The sequence below is a fragment of the Phasianus colchicus genome, chromosome 13, assembly GCF_987193195.1.
Source record: "Phasianus colchicus chromosome 13, bPhaCol1.hap1.1, whole genome shotgun sequence".
NCBI lineage: Eukaryota > Metazoa > Chordata > Aves > Galliformes > Phasianidae > Phasianus > Phasianus colchicus.
The window spans coordinates 17,467,722-17,493,058 of NC_143448.1; positions in this window are offsets into that span (position 1 = coordinate 17,467,722).

Sequence of the window (25,337 nt, forward strand, 5' to 3'; positions counted from 1 at the left end):
GAGTAGTTTACTTGAAAGGGGAAAATCAAGGCCCACTGCCAATTAAAATTTCAGATAAGTTTAGGCGTATGATGGATCTTACAAGGTAGGTGAGTATCTGATGTAATTCATTCCATATTTTGGTAAAACCTCTCCGACAACAGAGGTATTTGCAAGCTCAGGAATCTGGAATATAACACCTTTACTTTTATCCTTCTGTAAAAGCTGAACCGTGGCCCACTTTGCTCTCTGTTACAGAGCATTCTGGTTTTGCTGGTTTCTCACCGCTGCAGAATCCAGCTCTATTATTTGCAAAGCTAGAAGAAGAGCGAAAGAGTCCTGTCCTCTTCTCAGGTTTTGGATTCTTTCTCTGCTTTGTGCCATTACAACACCTCTGGGTAGTTTGAGCAACTGTGTTGTTTCAGATCAAGTCATAAAACACATCAGATGAAAAAGGCTAAGGAGTGATTTATAGGAGCACCATTTAGAAGCATTAGGGCGTGCCAAGAGAACATGATATGCCAAAAAAAGTTATAAATGTTCAGTACAAAAACAAAATCTATGATGATGCTGTTGAAAGTCAGGTTAAATATAGAAACAAGGAAGAGAAATGTTCGACCAGAAAAATGAATGCAATCAGTTGTCTGGTTCATATGGAGACGCAGGTGCTACGAGGAAAACTGGCGTGCTACATCAAAGTAGAAGCCAGTTTATAGAGGTTAACAAGGCCTCAAAGATTGAAACCACTGTCTATTGCAATACTGTTGTGTTTTGCAAAAAAAAACCAAACAAACAAACAAACAAAAAAAAAAAACTGGGGGAAAAAAAGCAAAAAACTGCTGCATTTTGGTTCACTGCGGTGGCAATGTGCTTGAAGTACTAACAACAGTTAATGGAATCCTTTAAAAAAAATTTAAGTTCTCAATTTTGAATTGACACTGATTTCCAGCTGCTTTGTTATCTCAAGTTCTGGAAAACAACTCTCTTTCTTTCGTTTTTTTTTTTTTTTTTTTTTGGTGGAAATCGTAGCAAATTAATTGCCTCCTATAAAAATCAACCAAAAGAAAAGCCTCTTCCTTCACCACTTCTGGATGGATCTCAACTGATAAATCAGTGCTCCTTGAGCTCTTGGTTTTACCCTTTCCATATTTCAGCTCTATTGTTTTGATAGAGAACACGCTTCTTGCATTGGATTCCTCAGTTTCTCGTGTTTAAGTTTCCCTTTCCAGTGTTTTCAGCTGCTGCTGGTTTTGCTAGTGGATATAATAGATGCTAAATTTACCATGAGCATGATATTTCCAGTTTGAGCCGCCTTTGATTAACTGGCACTCCGGTAATTCAAGACGCTCGTGGCTGTTGCACCTAGCAGATCTTTGGCAGCTCATGTTGGCTGCCCATTTTTCTTGGGAGCGTTCATGGGGAAAGGAATTTTATGTTCTCTAAAGCCCCTGATGGCGAAAAATAAAACACAGCATGACACAACCCCCTTAGAAAGGTCAGGAGGGCAGTGAAAAAGCCCCGACGCTATCGTCCTTTGGAAAGATCTCTGTGCGTGTGGTAAACAAGCATTCTGTTTCTCTGTATCTCAGACTGAACCTCACAATTCACAGACTGCTCGGAAATTGGGTAAGTGTTTTTTTTTTACCCAAACTTGAGTAACCGCTTTTAAATGTATGGTTGGAAAATCTGGCTTGCGCAGCAGACCTCACAGTCATTCTCCCAGTGAAATTCAATCCTCTTGGTTTATTTTGTTTTACCTAGGACACCACTGAAGGAAAAAATGGTTTTGGAGGAGATAAATCTCTTTCCATCCATGCCTATGGCTTCCTTACAAGAAAATCTTGTTCTTTCTTTCTCTCTCTCTTTATTTCGGCCTTTGGCTTTAATGTTGGGTAGTCTGTTTTCTGCCCTCTGCTTCCCATAGAATAAAAGCAAAGGAGAAGACCATCGGACGTGCGATTTCCTATGGCTGTGGCTGGGTGTCTTTGCTCTCTGTATTCGATAAGTGGTCCAGACAGTGAGACATGATTTACTGTGAGTCTGCCTTTGCCCTTGTGCTAGGGTTACAATCTGGGAGGTTTTTCAACAGGCATTCTCAGCCCCCATTTTTAATCAGTCTTTCACCCAGATAGGCCAAGAAAAAGTTGTAAAGTCAGAAGAAATGCTGGCATCTGTTCTGTGGCTCAGAACAGAGCAGAGGTTGTCTCCCTTCCATTTTCTGCAAGCTCCAATTTTTTTTGTTGACCACACACAAATGGTTCTAATCAGCTTCCAAAAGGCTCTTGCTGGCATTTTAAGATGTTTGCTCTTTGCATTCTTCTCAACATCCCTCTTTCCTTTCTCACCCAAAAGCAAAGAGGATGTTGAAAAAGGGGGCAATTTTTTCCCTTTTTTTCTTCCCCCCTCCCCCCTTTTTTTTTTCTGTGCTGAGCGATTTTGGGTTTCCATTAGCTGAACACTTCTATTGAAGGGTGTTGTGCAATGAAAGTGCAACGGATATGGAAACCTCTTTATTATGCTTGGAATGTTTATTCGGACATTTGTTTTAGTTGGACCATATAAAACATGGTCATGGCAAGAACAAGCCAGCAGTTCGCTTCTTTAATGACCCTTCCTCCGCTAATGGGCTTAGGCTGTCAAGCAGTAATGAATGTTCCTCAATCACAGGTGAATTCAGGTGCTTGTCCATCTGGGGCCAGCTGGGAGATGACAATACCGATGTCAATCATCTCCCCAAGAGGTGTGATTGGCAATGCCACTTCGAATGAAGAGTCCTTCAATCATGCCTCTGCAGCAGAGGAAGCAGTTAAAGGCCTTTTTCACCTCTGATGGCAATGAGATGCTGAAGACATTGAGAAAAGTTGAAAGCACCTTGGGGAGGAGAAAAAGAAAGGCAGTTGTTGACTTGAGAGCTGTTTTGGCTTCCTGTAGTGAGAGAGCATAGAAGTTGCTGAGAAATAGAAAGCTAGAAAAAGGATATAAACCCCAGCAACTGAAAGCATTTGTCTCTTCCAAAAGATTTTCTCCTCTGCTATAATATTGACTGTAAAACATATTCCTTTATACAAACAAAAATAACCCCCAAAAAATGAGCCCTTGGCAAAGGCCAGTAAAATCACACATTCTGAACAGATCCAGGCCAAGATGGAAAAATAATCAGCCTATTTTTCCTAAAAATCTACCATAATTCTTCACTCCTTTTTCTTTTTCCTTATTCTTATTTTTTTTTTCCTGCCATGCATATGTGTGCAAGTTGCCCCAGTTTTGCAGGTAAGTTTCAGCTGCTCACAGACTCCATGCCTTCCCGTGAAGCCACAGCATCCTGACTTCTGTGGAGCTGTGTCCAACAGTTCCTGTTTTGGCTTGAGGAACACCAGACATTAAGTGACAAACACCTCCAGAGAAAGGATCCACCACCCCTTGAAGAACCCCGTGGGCAATATGATGTTTGATCCTTGGTTATAGCAGGGTTTGATCAGACCTTACATGTGAACTTCTACCATAGAAGAATTTCAGCCAGTGATTCACAGAATCGATCAGAAGCCCACAGAGTGGAGGAACTCTGGTTTTGGTCTATGAAAATATGGAACTGTGTGGTGTAACAAACAGGTAGAGAAGCTGGTGGAGGTAATGGCTTGAATCAGTATAATTCACAGCCTTGAATAAGCAGAGCAAGGTTTAAAAGAAAAATAATCTTTTATCTGTGTCAAAGGGTTTCTTGCACTTTTGGAATTCAGTAAGGGACTGAAACAATATATAATGTTAACTAACACCTTCATGACCAGGGAAATAAGTGAGAAGGCACAATTCTATTAGCTAATACACCCCAAACCATTGGGGATTCAATATCCGATTTACAACAAGTGCAAATTATTCAAAGAAAAGCAGTCATCAAAATGATCAGGAGTTGTTCTCATACCATAAAGAGCATTCCTAATTGGTGACACCACCAACACCAACCTCAAAGTATGATTTTGCAGCCCTCAGCCTGGTTCGTATTGTTAAAGTATATAGACAGTGTACTGAATGGGTGCAGGGTGAACACTGGAGCCTGAGATGTTGCAATCACTCCCAAAGCCGTGGATTTCAAATTTTCCTCTGTCAACACCCTCTACAGAGACAAATGGAAAGTTTACTTTCACAAAGAGAGAACTAGTTCACAATTGCTCTCGTGTCTTCCTGTGGGCTGGATAAATTTGGTTTATTCTGCGTGAGTCATCCCTGCATCGTTTTCTCCTTGGGGCACAGAGGATGGTTTATGAAGGTAACCACATCAACCAGGCAGAAGATGTCCACTATTAATCAAAATTAGCGAACTTGACCTTCAGATGTTTCCTTTTTGCACAGTTTTTCCGTCTTAGATGGGGTTTGGGTGAGTCAAAAATGAGTTGACAGAATGGTGGTGGGGCCAACTGGAGACATCTCCAACTGGCACTCACCAACCAGACCCCCACCCAGTCTGTAGGAGGGACCAGCATCTTCCTTTCTACTGTGCTTCTCCTTCTTGCTTTATCCTTTAAATACCCAAGGGAATTTAGCTTGGTCTGTGAGCCAATGGACAAACAACGAATGCAAGTGGTGACTGACAAAGAATGGCTAATTTTTATTCTGATGAGACAAGCTAGGTATCTGAAACCACTGAAGTACACAGAAAAATGGAAAGCCAAATCTTTGCCCAAAAAGGTCAATAATATGTACATTCCGTTGCCAGTGTCCAACAGCTTCCTTTTTATTTTTTTCTATCTTCCTCAATGCCAACTTTTCAGCAACAGCAAGGTAGGTAGCGTGAAAATAAAATGTTCTGTTTTCATTATTTTGAACTAATTTTCTTTTGCTATTTTTAACTACTGTAAATGCTATTGCCACAGGGAATAGTTAGAATTATTTTGCCATTTAAGCAGTCTGGAAAGAAATTGAATGAATTTTAGCGTATAGTAGGATGTTACTCTTGCCAACACTTAAGTAAAATAAGTTTGCTTGTGTTATTATAGGACCATAATAATGTAATTACATAGTACTTGCAGGATGTTTTACATCTCTGCAGTAGCGTGACATTAATCTGTGCAATAGCTAACTATTATCTCCATTTCCCAGATTAGGAAAGTAAGGAAGAGAGCAAATCTCTGGGATTGTAAAGAGTCTTGAAAGAATATTAGCACTACAATATAGCCCCTAGGAGGAGGCATAGAGTACTCTCTTGAGTACAAAACATGGGACAACAAGACCGTGGCATCCGTGGAGAGACTTCTCTGAAAAGCCCTAATTCTCCTCAAATACACATTCCATCTTTGGGATCACTCTCTTCACTCCCCAGAGACAGCAGTCTTTCTCCAAAAACCTTTTGTGTTAATCAGACTTCGGATAAACTCCCTAATGAGCATTTCCGTGGCCGAACTGCATCTTCCCTTCTTTCCTGGACATTGACCAATGGGAGAGTTTGCCAAATTAACTGACAGCAGTGTGATCTGTCAGTCCTGGGAGAAGGGCTCAGGTAGGAATTTCTTTCAGCATCGCTCAAGGGTGAAACTGCTTCTGTACATCTGTAACCATTTGTCATTTCCTCATTCCTGAAGGCTTGTCCTTCTCCACCATCCACGTACAGGGCCACTTCTATTAGTAGCTCCAGGCTTTGCATTTCCTGTGTCCATAGTGCTAATGAAAACTCCTTCCTGGTACTTCTCCAGAGGAAAGGCAGTTTCCTCCATTTCCCTGTTCCTATCTGTACATCTGCTCATCTGACCTGTTGGACAATTATGTCCTATGGCAGATTTACACGAAACATCTGCCACTTCTTGGTGAGGTATTTTGCAGTGAAAAGCCACAGTCTGCCTGAGGACAAAAACTGTTTCTCCCTCCCCAGATGACTCTTCCCATTTTCCAGAAGGGAAATAGCAATCAGACCTTTTGCCCTGGTTGACTTATCATACTGCTGCTTCTACCCGAGCCAGGCTTCCTCTAGGTTCTGTTAAGCAAAATCCTTCATCCTGAGTAATTATAGCTTCATCCTGATGCCGAGGGCTGCTTTAACAGCTCAAAGAATAGGAGCTGAGGATTTTGGTCTCTACAGCTGGGATCAGTTGGCAAGGACAGACAGGGAATGGCAGAGCAGTTCTCCATGATGGCTTTGATCTATTGCTTTGTCAGAGAAGTTTTCTTAATGTAGAAGACTGGTACTGATCAAACCCTTCTGCATGCAGTGCACACCACTTCTACAAACAACTTGGGCCAGAAAATGCAGACTTCTGATCATGCTGTTACACCTATCCCATCAATGGCTGCACCACCAGCTCTGCTCAAGCTAAACGATAAAACTCCGAATACAAACGATATACACAGATCTACTGCTAACCCCACAAGAGCCTTCTAGAGCTGGTTCAGGTGGCGCAAGAGTTAACTTCCCATCCTCTCTGCCTCCTGCCCTCTCCCCATCTGGAGCCTCTCAGTGCTATCAGACTTCCTGGAGAGATTGTCATCTCTCTGGGAACCGTGCGATGGGAATCACACGACTCAGAGCAAATCCTCAGCGCTCCTCAGCAGGGATGCTGAGCTGCTGTTTGTGTGCTTGGCAAGCTAAGGGCTGTCTGGGACAGAGACGCTTGCCGCATTCGTAATAGGTGCCCCAAACTGGGCATGAGGCTGTACTGAGGGAAGACAATCAAAGCCTGGAGACGGGGCAATTTGGAAATAATTTTGGGTTTTCACTCATTTAGGAACTGAGGAGGGAAGGGGAGGGGATGAGTTTTGGGAGCCGGATGAAGTCTGGCACTTTTGAGGTAAACAGAGTTGCCGTTTTGGGGTGCACATTTCCTAATTTTTGCTAGGTTTGTATTTTCTGCAGTGAATATGATACCCAAAATGCTGTTGCATTTGGTTTCCATTCCCCCCCTAAAGAGACATTTTTTTCCAGACTAATAAATCTGAATCTGAATTTGCAAGTTGGTAAAAAACCAACGACCTGCTTATGCCTCTCATGTTTCAGTTTTCCTGTTTGAGGAACAAACTTTCTGCTAGAAGAGACAGATTTTGAATCATTTTGGGGTTCCAAATCAACATCCACTGAAGTAGATTAAAAAAGGCACATGGAACGAACCATTTCAAATATAGATGGAAGTATTTTTATGAAGGATCTGTCACCAAGGGTTGTTTAGATGGTTTCACCTCAGCAAAGTGTTGGCTGTTGAATATTTTCTCCTGAAAAGAAATATCTTGACAGCGGCTAGTTAAATATTGTGATTTCATATGGCGCCTTTATTTACAATGTGGCGTTATCTTTAACAGCATCTATTTATAATGATCTCTATGAGATAATAAACAGTGCTATCCTATTAACAGGAACCTCAGGGTTCAGCCAACAGCAAGGGGAGCCTGCCAAAAGAGCTAGGTGGCCTTCTATGCAGCACACTGCAGCACAGCGGACGGTATTTTTTATGTCCCTACGTTGCTGTGCTCCTATTCAAATAAATATGCATTGAAGGTGTGAAGAGAAGTTTATTAAAGTGTTTGAAAACCCATGATAATTTGGAGAGCTCTGTAAGGAGAATGGTGCAACTGAGCCTTTCCCAGCAAGCAGCTCAGTAAGAGGTAAACCAGGAACAAAAGTTGGATGTTTAATCAGAAAAAGTCACATTATTTCCCTGAGAAAGCTCTCCCATCTCTACACTAAATCTCTTCCAAATTATAAATCAGAAAAAAAACCCCAACAACTATTCTCTACTAAGCCCATGTGGGAGGTGGAAGATTCTCAATGCCCTGACCCACATTTCAAGGTGAGACAGAGGCAGGACCTCTGAGAGGTGACTATTTTTGGTGTGATTTCCATCCTTTTGGGACTGGAGATGCTCTGTCCATTCCCTGCTTCCATTGCCTCCCACTGGGCCTTGGGTCCATCCCAGAAGAAGGGGAATTTCAGAGTCATATTGGGGAGTGGCTATGACAGATGGAAGCACGGGTTGGAAAACCATCTGTGGCAGAGAGCAATGCCTGTTTCAGCCCAAGAGGTCTCCTGTAGCATCCCACAGAAACAATTTCCCTTTCATGCTAATGCCTGCCTGGAAAGCCTGGGGACCCCCACCAGGGAAAAGCCCATCTCGTTCCAGCACCCGGCAGATGGCACATCCCATCAGAAAGCTTTCCACTCCTTTCAACACGTTATTTATTGCTTTGTTCCATTTGTGGAGGAAGGGATGGTTTTACCCAACATCTTCAATTTTCAAAGCCAAACAAACTGCTATATAAAGGCCTCCTGTCACCAGTAGGGTTTATGCATGTTACATGTTTGACATCATGAGCCATGGCTAAACACGGCTGGGGCTAAAAGCTCTAATTATGGAAATACATGGCATAGGAGGTTTTATTGTTTTAATTACAGCTCTAATCCTTCCTTGGTGGATGGTTGGACTGGATGATCTTATAGGTCTTTTCCAACCTTAGTGATTCTGTGATTCTGTGATTGGACAAGCACCTTGGATCTGCTGCTATCTAAAAAGTCCAAAAGTTTCTATCACACTGCAATTTTCATATAGCACCATCCTTAAATTCTGAGGTCATCTGGGATGCAGGACACGAATGTCCCACTGAAAGGCAGCTCCTGCTGTAATGGCTAGGAATTTCTATCCATTTACATACGGACAGATGGTTTATCCTGAAGCATGTCTGGCAACAGTATGGATAGCCATGGGACAAAACAGCCTGGGGAGGATATTGTGGATATAGGGCACAAGAAGGGTTATATTCTGCCTTTCTTCTCCGAGATAAAATAGTAATATTATCTGCACTGTAAAATAAACGATACCTTGGAGAAATGTGGACGAGCTCCTGTGTGGGCTCCCAGGACTGCCTGCTGGGATTTATGGCCATGTGTTTCTGTGCTGGCCAGTAAGTCCCCCGCTCTGCTGGCTCTCAACTGCCATTGACGAGCTCCAAATGGCCTCTACTCTGAAAAATCCCAGCCATCAGAAATCTCCACTTAAGCAGCCTGGGAACCCTCACCATGGGGAGTGTGATGGGCTGTGTGAAGCTTGAGAGCCTCTGAAATCTGCCTGCTGAGATGCAGCGTTTGAGAAAGCTGTGTATATGAGTATTAACACATTATGCATTAATGTCATTTTCCAAGCTGCTTTTCGAGATGAATTCAACCCTTTTCAGCTTTATAGTAGAAACACGTGAAAAATAATAATAATAAAAAAATACAGCACTAAAAACCTCACTTCTCTGTTGCAAAACGTTGATGAAAGCAAGCTGGGAAAGGTGGCCATCTCAAGCATGTCGTCTGCAAGGTGAAACGTGCTCCTCATCCAGGGGGTTTGGGCTGAGCCTTGGAAACCCATGAAGCATGAGTTGTTAAGACAAGGACTTATAAGATGGGCTTGAAGGGGATTTATGACCCTGGAGACTTCACTGAGGCTTTCCATAGGTTTCCCTGCAGCTCTCATAACAACGGAGTCCTAATTCACAGCCCAGCACTAAAAACTTGGACTTCCCTCAAAGAAAATGGAGGAGAGAAAAAAAAGATATCAAAGAGATCAAAACTGTGTTTGCTGTAACATCAGAAATCAGATGGTGGCAAGGTTCTCTGAAGAAAAAAGGCTTCGGTCTTCTCCTACCAGTGGTCAACCTGTAGAAATTAATGTGTCAACATCTCTAGGAATAAATTATCTCAGTGACCTTTCCATTCCTTCCCTCGTGATGCTGCTCATCATAAAAATGATTTCTCTGTGTTATTTCACACAATTACAATTAATACAGTGTTAATTGTTTTCCTGTGAAAAATTACCTGTAAAACATTTTTATTCAGGGGCTAAAAAGACCTAAATTCTCCCTCCAAGCCCTCTCCTGTGCCACACACAGCCCTGAAATCCTGCTGCTATGGACATACTAATTCTTTTTAGGGTGGGGAGGCACTTTTCATCTCCCAGCCAGTGGTATCTATTTATTTATTTTATTTTTTTTTTAACTGAGAATCCAGCTGAAGACTAACACTGGGCTTTAACAACTGCTGAGGAAAACTGATTAGCGGGGTGATGTATCGTATCTCTTTACTTCACAGATGGGCTCTCCCTATTTCAAAAGAAAAACGAGGTCTCAAATATCCCGTTCTTATAAAAAAAATAAGAAAAATAATAAAAAAAAATTGACATCAGAACAATGGTATGTGCCCTTAGGGCTGCTTTCCAGACCAGGCTGGGGGAGTTAGAAGGTGAGTTAGGCTGGGGGAGGCAGAAGATATGCCCTGAAATCCATGAGTGAGCTTAGGAGCTCCTGTGCACAGCCCTCCTGCAAATTCCACCATGCAGAACACTGGAAAACAGCTCGCAAAACACCAAAGCTGGGATTTTTTTTTTTTGCCTTGTATGCTTCGTTCTTGCATATCTGATATCATCTAGCGTTGATACCTGACACCTATATTCCCTGTCCCTATATTCCCTGCTGCTCTTCGCACATTGCAAGTGGTGGTGGTGAGCAAATGAGAAATTCAGCATTTCTGCAATGGTATAAAAATACTTTCTATTAGTGTTGCACTTTCAAATAGTTAATAAAGGCTACGTTTATTTATTTGTACCAAATAAGCATCTTAACAAATGGCAAATCCTTTTTATAGAGAACAGAATCTTGCCTATAACCCAGGTTTAAAACTAGCTATAAAACCTCGGGTTGATGTGTTTAAACTGATGTTTGACACATTCTAGTTATGTTTGCAATTTTCTTACAAAAATCTCTTAAATATTTATTTGACATTTACAAAGAGAAGGATTACTATAAAATATGGCTACTGCATGCAGATGTCAGATACCTGAATGATTCAATTGTTTGCTCTCTGCTCTCACTCCTAAAGGGAGTGGCAGTACTTTTGGTTTTTTTTTCTTTATTTGGTTTCCTTCTGGAAGACAGAGTCTTCAATGTAAAAGGATTAGTGAACACTTAAGATCTAAACTATGCATGGTTTTGCATCAGTAGTGTTAGTATGGGTGTGCCAATTTTTAGCAACACTGCTATAAAATTAGTCCACGTGCTGTGACCTGTTTATGGGGGAAAAGGAATGACTTCAATCCCATTTATTAGCACCAGTGGAATAGCTTAGGTGTCCAGTTCATACCACTTTGTCCCCTCTTCCCATTCTCTATAAGCCCAGAGCTTCACTTAAGGCTTGCTGCATCCAAGCTATTTCACAGCTTACTCCTGTCCATTTTCATGGACAATCTGCTCAGACATAGCTGCCTATATGAAATATGCAGCTTATTCTATTTTAACTGCATCAATATATATCTGAAGCCAGCCTTTCCCATCTGGCAGCTAGTAGTTTGGATACAGCCAGTAGGATGCTTCCATCTGGCACTCAGACAATTTTCCACCATCATATAGCATTTTAAGATACCTAATATCCAGCCCCAGAGAAATCTGTTATAACAGGCTCCCCAAGCACTGGCTTTTTACTTCTTTCTCCTTTCCCTGGCTGCTGAGTTGGATCATAGAGGGAGCATCCCCCTTTGTATCTGAACAACACAGAAGGGAAAAAGTGTGATAGGTGCTGGAACAGCTGCCAAGAGAGGCTCTGGATGCTCCATCCCTGGAGGTGTTTAAAGCCAGGTTGGATGGGACCCGGGGCAGCCTGGTCTGGTATTAAATGTGGAGGTTGGTGGCCCCATGTGGCAGGGGGTTGGATATTCATGATCTTTGAGGTCCCTTCCAACCTGGGCCATTCTGTGGTTCTGTGATGGATCTACTTCTTCCTTATATCCACTCTAAGTCTCCCCTCTTTTATTTTGAAGCCATTTCCCCCTGTGCTATCACAACAGAACCTGTGACAGAGTCTGTCACCTTCTTTCTTATAGGTGCTAGTAGGGATGTTAGATACTGATTGTAGATGTGAGTAATGATTTTCTTGCATTATTTCCCTCCTGGGAATAGCACAAGAAATCCTCTTGTTCCCATTCTATACCATTGCAGGCAGTTAAATTTGTCTCTCTCCAAATAAACACGTTCCACATTTCAATTTTTCAACAAAATTTGATGCATTCTGGCTGCCTGACTTTTCTGTTTTCAATGATCCTAACGACGAGAGTGGAAGAAATAACAAGTTCACATTCTGATAACAGTACAATATTTTTTTTTATTTATGTCACGTTGTGTATCTTAAATCTATGCAAGTTGAATTTGTTGCTGGGATGCCAGGCATTCAGATGGGCAGTGTTTGGAGGCTGGAATGTTGTCAGCAGGAGGATGGAAATGCACCGTAAGATCTCCTATCTGGGATATATGGAGGGCTCCAAAAAGCACAGAGCTTGCACACAGCACAGTGAACGAAAACTCAACCTCAGCGTGCACAGCAGGACATTTCTAAGGAGGTTTTCAAAGGTTGCTGCGGAGCTATTGGAACCACTTCTCATATAACCCTGCCAAGAGAGCCAACACCCCCAATAACCTTTGATTTAATACTGCCCCGATTGAAGTCAGTGGTAAATTTTTTGTTGCTTACAGCGGAGTTCATGACTCCATAATTATACAGGGCCCAGAATTACAGAAAGAGTAATTTCTATAAAAATGACTAAAATATATTTTCTAGAAGAGTCGAGAGTATAACCTTAAGATCGTGGTATATGAAAACTGAAGAATTTACCCAGGACTCAGTGTTACCCCTTTTGAGCCCCCAGTAGGTACAGGATAGGGTGCACATGCCACGTGTGAAATGATTATAGGTATTTTACCATATACAGCTTCTGCAGATTGTCTTTGCAAATTATTGATGCGAAGTACTATGAAAAGCTCTTTGTGAGCCACAAAGTCCAAGCGAGAAGTATGTTCTTCCTGAATTAGTTAGCCTAGAACTATTAATTACAATAACAATAAAAATAAACCTAGAAAATGAAAATGGCTGCTAAGCTCTGTAATCAATGCTTCCCTCATTGTAAATCTTGTGTGGTCTCATTTCTGGTCAGTGCAGAAACAGGAAATGTTTTCAAAGGAATCATTACAAGGGACCTCTTTGTTATTTGGCCGTGCAAGGCTTCACACAATGAAGCCTTAATCTTGGATTAAGTAGGTGCTACTGTAACACAGTAACTAATTACATCATGTGTGGGAGCGTTATTATTGATAAGCGCAACAATAGTAAAAGCAACAATATTAGTAAGGGGCTATTAAGTGGAACACCTCCACCTTGGAAGGGTTTTCTCAGGAAATCAGTCCATGTGGCTTCTGAGTAGTTACAGGCACCAAAAACGTGTCCGGTGACATGTCATCAACCCAGTGGCTGCCATATATGCTTTTCTCTTGAAATTTTAATTAAAGGTTTTGCATTGCCTACATCACGTTCTGGGGAAGACAAATCTGCAGTGGCTGCTTGCCCGGATGTCTATGAGGTTTCTATTGGGAAGAATTTGGGAGGTGTCCAGTCTGGATAGCATGGGAGAGCTCAGGAACCAAGCTTGCCTCCTTGCTTCTCTCCTAAATCTGGGAAAGGGGCGTTCAGGACTTCTCCCATTGGAACTTTAAATATTTAAATCTCTTTCCCTAATAAACTGCTTTCCCAATAAAGTACTACCATGTGTAAATGCTAACTGCTCTCTGACTCCGAGTACCCACCCGGAGCTGCTCACTAGGGTGCTGCTTCCCTTGTACACCCACCCTTGTAAAAAGCAGCAGACTGTGCCCCTTTAATAAGTTACACCATAAATTTTACAGACTTTACTCCAGCGACTTTTTAAGCCTTGCTTTGGTTATGCAATATCATCTTGCAATAGGAAACATCCTTCAAATGTTTAGGTTAGAGGAACAGAATTTAATCCACTCAAGTTATTTTAAAGCGTAATAAATAAATAAAATGTACCCTCTCTTCAGGATGAAATATGACACACAAAAGGGAGACAAGCACTTCTGATATCTGATAAAAAGGGTCCGTATTTCATTTTATTTAGCATCTGTTTTCTGTCCTAAAAATCTAGTATCTATGACACTGACAAATTAAGTAAAAATGTGAAACACTGGAAAGCTTGTTTTGGTCTGAAATTCTCTAGTCAAAGAATTAAGAAGAAAAATAGATCAAGTTATAGTCAATAGTGACACAATGCTCCCACCCAGAATAAGACTCAGTAAATGTCAGTGTCCAGGACCTGAAGATGGGAGAGAGATAAATATTTGGCTTCAAGGCCAATAACTGCTATAGATGTGCACTTCTTTTACTCCCACAGTAGGTGAGTGTATGGACAAAAAAATGAACTGCTTCTTCTAATGATGTGGGGATAAATTTTGGGGTGCGGATCAGCCCATTCTGCCTTCTGTGAATGCCATCACCAGTGTTCATAAGGATGGCCAAGTGAATATGGCAACACCACTGCCTTTCAGGGGTTTCCACTTTTTCAGAGATTGTTACTGTTATCACCAATGTAATTTATAAAATGGTGGAGTTGTCATTGTGTTTTCTTTTAATTTAATAAATACAATTAAGAATTTTCTTCTTCCCAAGTAGAAATGAAGATTGAGAGGCTTACTTCTGAAGAAGCAGCACCCAAGAGGAAGCAGAAGACACACACCAAGGTTGGTCATTATTGTTTCCGTAATCAAATCTAAGAACCACAAACAAATCAAGCAAAACCCTTGAGAAGATAAAAAATCTGTCAGAAAAATTACTATTACAGGAATTAAGAAAATTGAGAAGCATGTGGGGGATTAACAGCAATGTGATTCCACAGCAAAAAATAAGATATATATTGCATTGGGTGCAGTCTGAGTCTCATGCTTCCAGACATCGTGCTGAAGGAATATCAAGAAACGATTCTGAAGACGGTATAACGAACACAAGAAGAGCTGGGATGGAAAAATAACCCTCAGAGTCTCCATAGATGACAGAATACTGCCCAGCCCTGCTCAAATACCACAGCAGCAGTGATTAGCTTCAAGCCTGACCTAAGCCATGTCCCTCTCCTGAAAAAGCACACCAGAACTGGGGCTCTAAATCTGGTCTTTGACACAGCAGAGTTAATCCTTACTTGGGAGGGGAGTCAGACTCATTAATTTCATACACCTTTGTTTACTCTGAGAATGAGCTCAGAACTCCCTTTGAGTCTTGCACTGTGCTTTTGACTGTCCTTCTTTCTGCACGCTGTACACAGTAGTTGGACATGGTCTGTAGACCTCTGCAGTTGTTATTTTTCATCAGGAAGATGGCTTTTAGCTGCAGGGGTAAACCTCACTCCATGCTGGGCAAATGTTGGGTGGAAAAATATTTCACAATACGAAACAAGTTGGAATAAGTTAGAAAAGAGGAAGTCGACCAATCCACAGTGGTGTTTGGTCTTGGTGTAATATTTCAAAGTTCCCTGTTTTGAAATTATTAGACCACCAAAAAAGTGAAAGGCTGCCAAAAATTACTGTAAAAGGTAATAATTGTTAATAACTTGGCATCTGCTTGCTCATTTGAGCTGCATGGTTTTGGCGTTCATTAAAGACAACATTGTAAGCAAATAAAAGAGCAACTGCCTGGCACATAAAATTGTTAACCACATCATAACTAAATATTAAATGTGAGTTTTAAACTCAATTTATAGCTTAAAGAAGGATCTTTGCAGTGACCTTAAGAATAAGAGAAGAAAAGAAGAATCAACCCCATAAACAGTCATATCAAGATTTTAAAGAAGTAATGGCAGTGTCCTTGACCTTGAAATGATCCTTTTTCTGAATTAGCACAGGAATTTAATTAAAGCTTCAAAAAAGCTTTCATTTTAGGTTTGAGTTACCAAATATTTAGAGATCTAGTGCCCAAGCAAGCCAATGGAAACATTCCTGCTCACTTCAGTGAGCTTTGGATCAGACCCCGCATGGCTTCAGATATCTCATTTCAAAGGATGGACCCAAGGTCACTGTAGGAGAAAATGTCCTCCTCAGGCCAATGTTATCTGAGGTCGTGCATCCTAGGGATCCTGAAGGTGGTTGCAGAGCAAGGACAAGTTATGGAAGAGCAAAATCTCAACTGTTTTCATTCATCTTATCTTGCCACTACTACGCAGCAGTTTCAGACTATGACAAGGTCTCTTTTTTTGCCCTTCCCAGCAGCTGAGGCCAGTTTGACCTGCTGGCAAGGTCAGTAAATCTCTGCACCCAGTGGATGCCAGGGAAGCAACATATTCCTGCCAATAAGCCTGTCTCCCTTCTCTTTCCAACAAAGAGTTGTAAGTATTACAGCTGCAGAATGTTAGAGACTCATCCAAAGGTCACTGAAGTCAGGAGACACCTTCTCTATTGCCTTCAGAGGGCTTTGGACTGGGTTTAGTCACCATTAGCAAGTCAGCATTTACCAGAAGTGATATCTGAGGCCCCCAGCTATTTCCTGTTCTCAGCATAGGGAAAATGGAGATAGCTCGAGTGTCATCCAGTGGTTATGTTTGGCGTTGCTGACTTGTAAGTGAGCTGCTCCATTTCAGTCCCATGTATCCAGTGCTCTGCTTTGTGACCCAGTGTGCAAGTGGAAAGGAGCAAGCTCCAAGAAATGCACCCTCTCTTGCTCATCCTCTTCTCATCACAGTCCCAAGCAGGAGGTAATTCCAGGGGGCTGTAAATCCCAAACAAGCACTGGCTTTCTAGGTTGCTAATCAAACTCCTGTCTAATTCCTCCTCAGGTCAGAGCCACAGTGAAGCAGATGACAATTTTTTTGGAATCTGGATAAAATAAAGATAAGCAGGGAAAGAAGGTGTTTCTCTGAATTCTCAATCCCAGCACACACTGTACAATCTCTCAAAAGGCATTTCTGCACACTCAGAAAGACCAATGTCTTCTTATTTTGATTCAACAGAGGCCTGGTTTATTACGCAGCTTTTGTTTTCATTAGTGAAATTCACTAAACTGTTTTCTCAAGACTTGCCAAACAGCTTAAAATGTAATACCATTAAATTTGAGGTCCTACTGGGAAAAGTAATGCAAACTTAATTAAAGTTAACCAGAGTTTTCTCTTTCTGCAGCGCTGTGTTTTGCAGGGTTGGAGTTAGCTCATAAAGCACTTGTTCACTCCTTGCTCAGACTGGGAAGGGTGATGGAATTTGCTAAGAGCTGACAGGCAGTGGGAGGGAGATGGCGAGGAGAGAAAGAGAGAAAGAGAGAATGAGCAGCAGAAATAGCTGGGGGAGAATGGAGAAAGACTGTTCACTTTCTTTGTCTTCAAGGCCAGGCTGGATGGGGCCCTGGGCAGCCTGATCTAATGGGTGGCAACCCTCTCCACGGTGAGGGGGTTGAAACTAGATGATCTTTAAGGTCCCCTCCAACATAAGCTATTCTATGAATTGCTTTCTCTACTAGTGAAGAACATCCCAAATTTTCACATTAATCTTCACAGCATCCCCACAGCTATCATGGGGATGGGGTGATGTTGATAAGAGTCAAACACTTTGCAACATTACTCTCTATAATATCTCTTTTGTAACTTTGGTTTCTTCTACCATTTAATCCACACGTTATCCATATCACCACTGTGGGATTCTTCCTCTATCACATGGCAGTGACTTCACTCCAGGAGCCTCATAGGCAGAAGACAGATGTTGATGTGGCCAAGAGAAGGAATGAGCTTTGCCTTCAAGGGCTACAACTTTGTGTCCTTGTATAATGAGTGAATATACAGATGCTAAGATTAAGATATATATGGGAAAGTTAGGCTAAGTAAGATTATTGCAACAATAAGACAATAAATGGAAAATACTTACTGATGTTGCAGGCTCACAATATTCTCCACAAGGAGTGATCTCCAGGAAGAGATCCTTCCTCAGTAGCAGTCAGCATTTAAATGGGATCTAGGAGAGGTGGAGCCAGGCTTCACCCCTTCTGGTAGCACAGGTGAGTTACCTTCACCTGTGCTCCCATGGCTGACTCATTGCTTACCTCAGGTGGTTAATCAGAGGTTCAGCAATTCCCATACAGTCCTTAGTAAGCAAATATGATGTTTGGAGGTTACATCTCCCATACTCAAATCAGAAGCAAAGTTCATATCTCAGCACTTCACAAAGTATTCCATGGTATTTAGGATGAAGATAAAAATACAGCACCTGATTTTCGACCGGATGACAACTTGGGTAATTTGATGTCTTAAACATCAAATATTTGCCTGTTGGTACATGTTGTGTTCAGATTGAATTCCTCTAAAGGAAAGCAAAATATAGAAAAACATAAAGAGATATTTTGGGATTTTAACTCATCTTGATCTTTCATCTATTGTTAGTCTTCTGAGCAAAGCTCGGTTCTGTCTCAACTGCTGTAATGCGCTTTCTGAATGAGCTTATTGCATATAGTGTTAATAATGCATTGACCAAAAATTAGTAGAAGTGACTGATTCCTGTTTTTAGTACATTTTCTAAAGAAAACTCTCTTAGAAATTGTTCTGCTGCTCATTACCAGACTAAGGGATGTTTTCAAGCTACATATGTTGCAAAGAACGTTACAAAGATAGTGATGAGAATAGGAAGTTTAGCATACAAAATATTGAATTAGAATTCTACTTCTCAGATCAGAAAAAATAAAGCTTTCTTGTGTTCTATTCATCCACTTTAAACTCCATCAACATTGATTTTTATTTATTTATTTATTTATAAATCCTAGGAGGGGGAATTCATTCATTACTTTAGGTAAAAAATACGCAGAAAATAAACAAACAGAAACAGAGCTGGCATTCAGTGATGGAATAGTTAAATATTAGTTTTCTTAAGTCTTTTTTTTCTGTAAGTCTTTTTTCTTATTGTTACTGATCTGCAGAAGATATCTGTCATAGATCTGATCAGTAATTTCCTAAACATCAGAATTTCTGAGCTAAAATTTGGATCTCCAGAAATATAAGCAGTATCTTCATATTTAAATTGAGTCTGAAATACTTTACCACAGAGAAATTCCACTATGACTGAAGCTTGTTAAATCTTTTTTTAAAATTTTATCAGTAGGACTTAAAACAAAATGACTTGGCCTTGGACAACTCACTAATTTGCTCTTTCTCTCCCTAATTATCTCCCCTTTGTTCCCCAAAGGTGGGGAAAGAGTTTGGCTTCATCTCTGCTGGTGACGCAGCAGGATGCTACTGAAATAAAGTTATAAACAAGGGTGAAATATTTACACTACGTGGGCAGCAAATATTCCGGGACACATTTCTTGTGGAGGAGAAAAGCAGTTTCACGGGGCTGTTATTTTTTTTCCTTGCTGCCACCTCATGGAAACCTGGGGCAGCAGCAGTGGCAACTTGTTTTTTTCCTCCCCACGGCACTTAGACATCAGCCCTGCTGGGAGCACTGCATGCTATCTGCGTGTTGATAAGAGGGACAAGAATAGCCTTCTGGTCCTCAGAGAATTAATTTATTTTCTAAAAACTGCACCAGTTGCAAAGCTATCACTTTCCCTTTTGTTCCAACATGGGTAACAACACGCGTGAGCAACGCAAAGCCACACGGCTCTATCTGCAGGGCACTTCCTGACCAGAAACAAGAACTGGGACATCTCTTTCTTTCCACTACCCCTAGAGAACAACTATTTTTTGGGAGCAAACTACGCCTACATGGAAAGTTCCCATTTCCTCCTCAAAACAACCAAAAAAAAAAAAAAAAAAAAAAAAAATTAAAAAAAAAGGCTCTTGTCTCCTCTGTTCCATGGCTGGGGCAGGTTCCCGTTGCACTATACCATGGCCCTCACCTTGGCTGGGTGCCCAAAACTCCCGTCTGTTTTCCAGACAGGAAACATGAATCAAAATAACATGACATAAAAACAGTAATTAGCTTTTGTGTGTGAGGCTGCTAAGGCCTTAATGAGGAACAGGCTTGCAATAAAACTCTTGGCTACTCTCTGCAAACTTTACTCTCTCACTCGCGCTCTTTTTCAGTTCATCATTTATTTTCTCATAGGGAGAAGTGAGGAGAGAAAGAGACGCTATCTGTGAATTGATCTTCCCCATCCTTGCTTAATTATCAGGGAGTCTGTAAATGTTTTGACACTTTTTTTTCCATTTTTCTTTCCCACCCACAATGCTCATCTCTCCCCACGATTCTACTCTGCTGTTAAAGGCAACCCAAGATCTCTGCTTTCAGCAACATCTGAGCATTTAATGGAAGTCCAGGACCCTATGGGTCACTTGGGGCTACCATGCTCATCCAAGGATAGTTTTTAGATATTTCCTCCATCAAGTGACCCAGGGCAGTCATGGCAAATCCAAACATCACCATGTGTTTGAACAGAGTAAATGATGTTGGATCCTGGGCAGCCTGATCTAGTGGTTTGGCAACCCTGCCCACAGCAGGGGGGTTGGAACTAGTTGAACTTTAAGGTCCCTCCAACCTAAGCCATTCTATGATTCTACATTGCAGAGCAGCAGGTTCACCAGGAGGTCAAAGGAGCTGTGCCAGCACCAAAGAATCACCTCTCCTAGCACCCTTTGCATGGAAAACTTGGATCTCAAAAGGGAAATATCGACTCCAGATTCTTTGTGCATGGATGAATTTAATTTCCATCAGAAGCAGCTTCAAGTTGTAACAGTAAACTCTCATCCAACTCTCATCCTAAACCTGGCATCAAACAGGCTCAGATTAGCCCTCAAAACTAGACCTGCTTTGGTAGCACAGCTGCAGCTGTGTAGGAGTTATAGGCATCCATATGTCCAAAGCATAAGCCCTACTTTGATTCCACCTTCCTGATATAACCATATTTCTGTCCATTTCTCTGTCTGGATGACTGAAAGTCAGTTTTAATGATTTGCAGCTTACAGGCAAAGTTCCCTTATGGTCAGCCTGTTCAGAACTGCACTGCACAGATGCAAGACAGTTGCACTCTTTCTAGAAATGGACTCTAAAGATTTACTAGGCTCAGTTATCATCCATTCACATATTGCCTAATCCAATGGACTTCACCAGGTGGGAGGAAAGAGGGAAATTGTGTACCAGTTGTCTCCAGAGGTTTTGCTCCCATTTCTCACATCTTCAGAGTCATTAAGGTTGGAAACAACCACTAAGATCATCCAATCTTTATGGGGAGTATACTTCCTTATGGAATACAGAATGGGAAAATGTATCAGGGACCACAAGTTGCATGTTAGACATGTCTGGAGAGAGCATCCACAGATAATCCACTTCTATGGAGCAAACCACAGACCCTCTTGGAGAGCATCCTTCCATGGTGGGGCCAACCTGATGTTGCTGATGTGCTCTGTGAAGTGATGCTGACCAATTAATTAGCCATCTGAAAGAGCACCTTGGCTGCTGACAAACAGTTTCCATTGCTTAGTGCTCCACCTCACAGCTGGCAAAGCCCAGCAGAGCTGCTGGAGTCAGAGAAAATATCTTCTGGGAGACTTCAAAATGGGCTGTAATTTTTAACTCCGAGTGCTGCTGTACTTGATAACATCAGATTACAACTAGCAGGAACAAAACTTTTCCCTGGCAGCTTTTCAGTGGAAAATGCCATCCAGTTGAAATCAAGACTTCCGATCAGAAAATGTTGTTGTCAATGAAGTTTTGTTTCGCTTCTTTTTTTAAATGAACTGTTTTGACTAGGCTGAAATATTATGTTTGGACCTTGCTGGATTGAAATGCCTTGATTTTTTTTTTATTTTTATTTTTTGTACTGTCTTTTCATAACAAAATTGATTTAATTTTACATGGAATAATGTATGTTTAAACTGAAGGTATGTTGTTCTGATTTGTCTTTATCAGAACAGATTATTTTAATACACATTTTGTGTGTATTTGAAGAGACAATATGGTTTTCAAAAGAGTAGGTGTTTTTTTTTTTTTTTTTTTTTTTTTTAATATTTGGCACTACACCAAATTTGGAAATGTCAGAATTTCTAGTGGGCTTCCAGTGAAGTTCAGCCCATTCCATGGTGTAAAGCAAGAAGAAAACCCACATAAAACAATCAAATTGATGTAGACATTTATTACTTGTGAGAGTTGTAAAAGCATCACATGGCTTTCTCATAAAAAGTCATAAACCCTATTTACAGTCCCTGCATTATTATTCTAGTAACTAAAACCAGTGACTCTATGAAGTGCACGAGTGTTCAGCTAACTCTCTCACAACTAGTCTGGAACTGCAGAAAATACTTACTGCTTTTAGGGAGGAGGGGGGGGGGGGGTTGCATTTATTTATTTACTTATTTATTGTGTTTACCTCTTACATTTATGGCTTGGCCCCTACCCAAAAGGTCAAGGTTGTAATTATTTGTACTCCATGATAACAACTGCAGAAATCAAATTGGTTAAGTGCAATCACACTTTTGTGAAAACTAGTGGTGTTCAGGTTACTTTTCAGCATCCAGTAAGGTTACATGCTTTAGTAAAAGAGTTTGTCCCTGTATACAGTGGTGCATCCAACACCTGCAGCCTCAGGCAGTGCGTGTGGTTACAGGTGAAATTTATTTCAGGTGATCATAAAGTCCAGTAAGGCATGTGAAAAAAAAAATTTGATGATGTTTTGGATCAAGTCCAGGCTTTTCCTAGTAGGAAATGTTGTTTTTTGTTGTTGTTGTCCCGAAGAAAAAGAAAAAAATAAAATAAAAATCATTAAGCATCATTCAGGAAGATTCGTTTATTGTTCCATGTTCTTAGCTCAGTGAAATCAATGAAAAAAGGTCAGCCCCAGAGAGAGAGTGAGTTTTGTCGTCACATTAACCAGCAGTGTTGCCATTGCAAACACATTGTATTTGGGTGTTGTCATCTCTGGAATAAAGCACCGAAGCTTTTTGACCGAAGCCAAAATTTCCCTCAGACTCTCTAATGCGAAGAGCTTTTACACTGCCTGTAAAAATGACACCCCCTCCTTCTTCAGGGAAAGTTCAAAGCAGCTCTGGAAAAGGATCAACTGGTGATGTTCGCAGAGTTTTGCTTTATTAGGGGTCTAAGTGAAGGGAAGTCCTGCTCCTCATGTTGGCTTTGAACCTACAAAGCTTGGGCTTATGGAGCATGATCCTCTTGACAGTAACATAAATGCTCATGTTTTCTTACTTTTAATGTCTCTCATTTATCACCCTTCCCAGACCCAACGAGTTCATCTCAGAGGGCAAGTGAGCTTTGCTGTTTGCTGGTGGAAGATCTCTGTGGCAAACTCTGATCTCTCATGGATTTTCATTTCATTGGCATCAGTATCATCGTGCCCAACTGTAGCAAATTTTATAACCTTGTCATAGTTATTTTCAGCATCTTGCTTCTATACAGGGCCAGTATGTGAGCCTAGGCCTAAAAATACTTGATTCCAGCCAGTTTTTCCCTACAGATCTGGGAACTTGCTTGTGTTGACTGAGCTCACCCACATACCAATTTCCAGAGACTGAACATCAGCTCAGACCAATGTCTCAAAAAAGTGAAATACTAGAGAGCTGCCCTGAGCAATATATAGATCTATCTACGGTCTCCCATGGTTGCAACTACCCAACACCAGCCCGGTTTACTTGAGAGTAACCCCCAAAATCAGCATGTGATGAGCTGTTTTGCTGGCCATTAGGAAGGGTTAAAACATCTGAGAAAAGGAAAAGCAAACGTTTATGTTTTCATCTGAAACGTAAACGTTTTCTAACCGAAAACAATTAAACCCTTTCAAAGTATCTCCCTTAAAGGTAGCAGAGCTGCCTTCTTAGAGATGTCCCTTAGGGAGTTTAGAAATGCAGGCTCTGCTTTCCTGTCTGCTTGGGGAAAAGCAAAGATAACTCTGCCATGTCCTCCTGTACTCTCACGCATGCCCACAGTATTCCATGGCTCGTGTACATGCTTAAAGGACACGTGGTATTAGTCTTTATGATTCAATTATCCTGCGGTAGAGCTTGGACGTGTGCAATATATCGAAAGCCTTTGGGAGGCTATCAAAATTTAATAGGGAAAATATGGCATTTTTAAATTTTTACTTCCAACTCTTGCTGTCAAATGATTTGTTTGCTATTTTTATAAACACACTATGGTACCACTAGGGAGGTATGGGGACAAGAAGAAACTGAGCTGGCTAATCTAGTCACAAAACCTAAGGACTGATTAACCCCTTGAGTGCCATTAATTGGGATTTCCAGATGCTCAAGACTTACAACCAGGTCTGACTGTCATTTTGCAGTGGAAAACCATCTTTCCCTAGGCAGCAGGGCATGGTGAAGTAAAACGAATGGGTACATTGTTTTGTATCTCAGCTGTGCTAGCTGTTCTGCCTGTGGTTAACTGCACAGATGATATTTTGTAGGCAATTATTCTGCAGGCTTGGCTCTGCTCTCATTCTGAGTTTCTCCAAAACACCACGGTATGAGGATACGATTCCTTGTGCCTTTCCTATTGCTGGTGCTTCCTTTCCTCCATTCTCCCAGCTTACTCTTTTGCTTGTTTCTCTTGGAATTGCTCATCCAGCTCATCAGTTTCTTCTAATTCTCATGGGGTTTTTTTCGGATCCCAGCATCCTCTATCACCATGTTTACCGTGGTCTTGGAGCCTGTGCCTTTCTCTTCACCCATACACTTTATATCCATCAAGTCCTGCCCAGCCACAGAGTCACTTCTGCTGGTTTGATGTCCCCATCTGCTCATCTTTCTTTCTTTATTATTCTTCCCATTTACCTGTTGCTCATCAAGTCCAACTTGCTCTTTTCAAACAGACACTTCCAAGGTCTTGGTCATCTGCCACACAACTAAACTCACCTCTCTCTAACTCCTCTTTCTCAGGAATCCATTTCTGCCTCCATCTGTGTAACACTTCTGTCAGCACCTGCAACTTTAAAGCCAACTTTTAAGCACATCTTTGATTTCACACTTCTTGCTCTACCTGCTAAGAATGTCTGCACTAACATCTGGCACAGGCAATGTGCAAGCCAGAAATTTATTTCACACTAAAATATCCAGGAGTCCATTGACGTACAAGCTTTTCCTTTGAAATGCAAAGGAGCAAGCTCACTTTTCCTTTTCCATGTTGACTTCTCTTTTATGCTCAGGACAAATGGTATTCCTCTACCAAACACTCAGCACTTCCTCTTCTTCCCTCTTATTCCATTCAACTTACAAGGAATTTGCTACACACTTCCTATTGGAGATCCAAAAGCTACACAACTCTAATGTAGCGTTGGACTCGTCATAGGTTGGCAGCAATGAAATGCCTCTTAGTATTCAGTATATTTAACTGGCTGTTTCAACACCACCTGTTCTCCAACCCAGTCCACTTATATACCACAATTTATTTTTGTACTAATGGGAAAATACACTGAAAAATAAATTGTGTGCTTTTCATGTGCAGTTATTTCCTCAAAAAGATGGCCTTGGAAGAGAACCCTGAGTGTGTCTTTACCTATGAATCACTGTCTGCAAAGTGTCTGTAGCTTGAACTGCAAATCCCTCTGCATAAAGAGGAGATCATATTGAATGCATGCGCTTTGTAGGCAGGGAAACATTGATGTT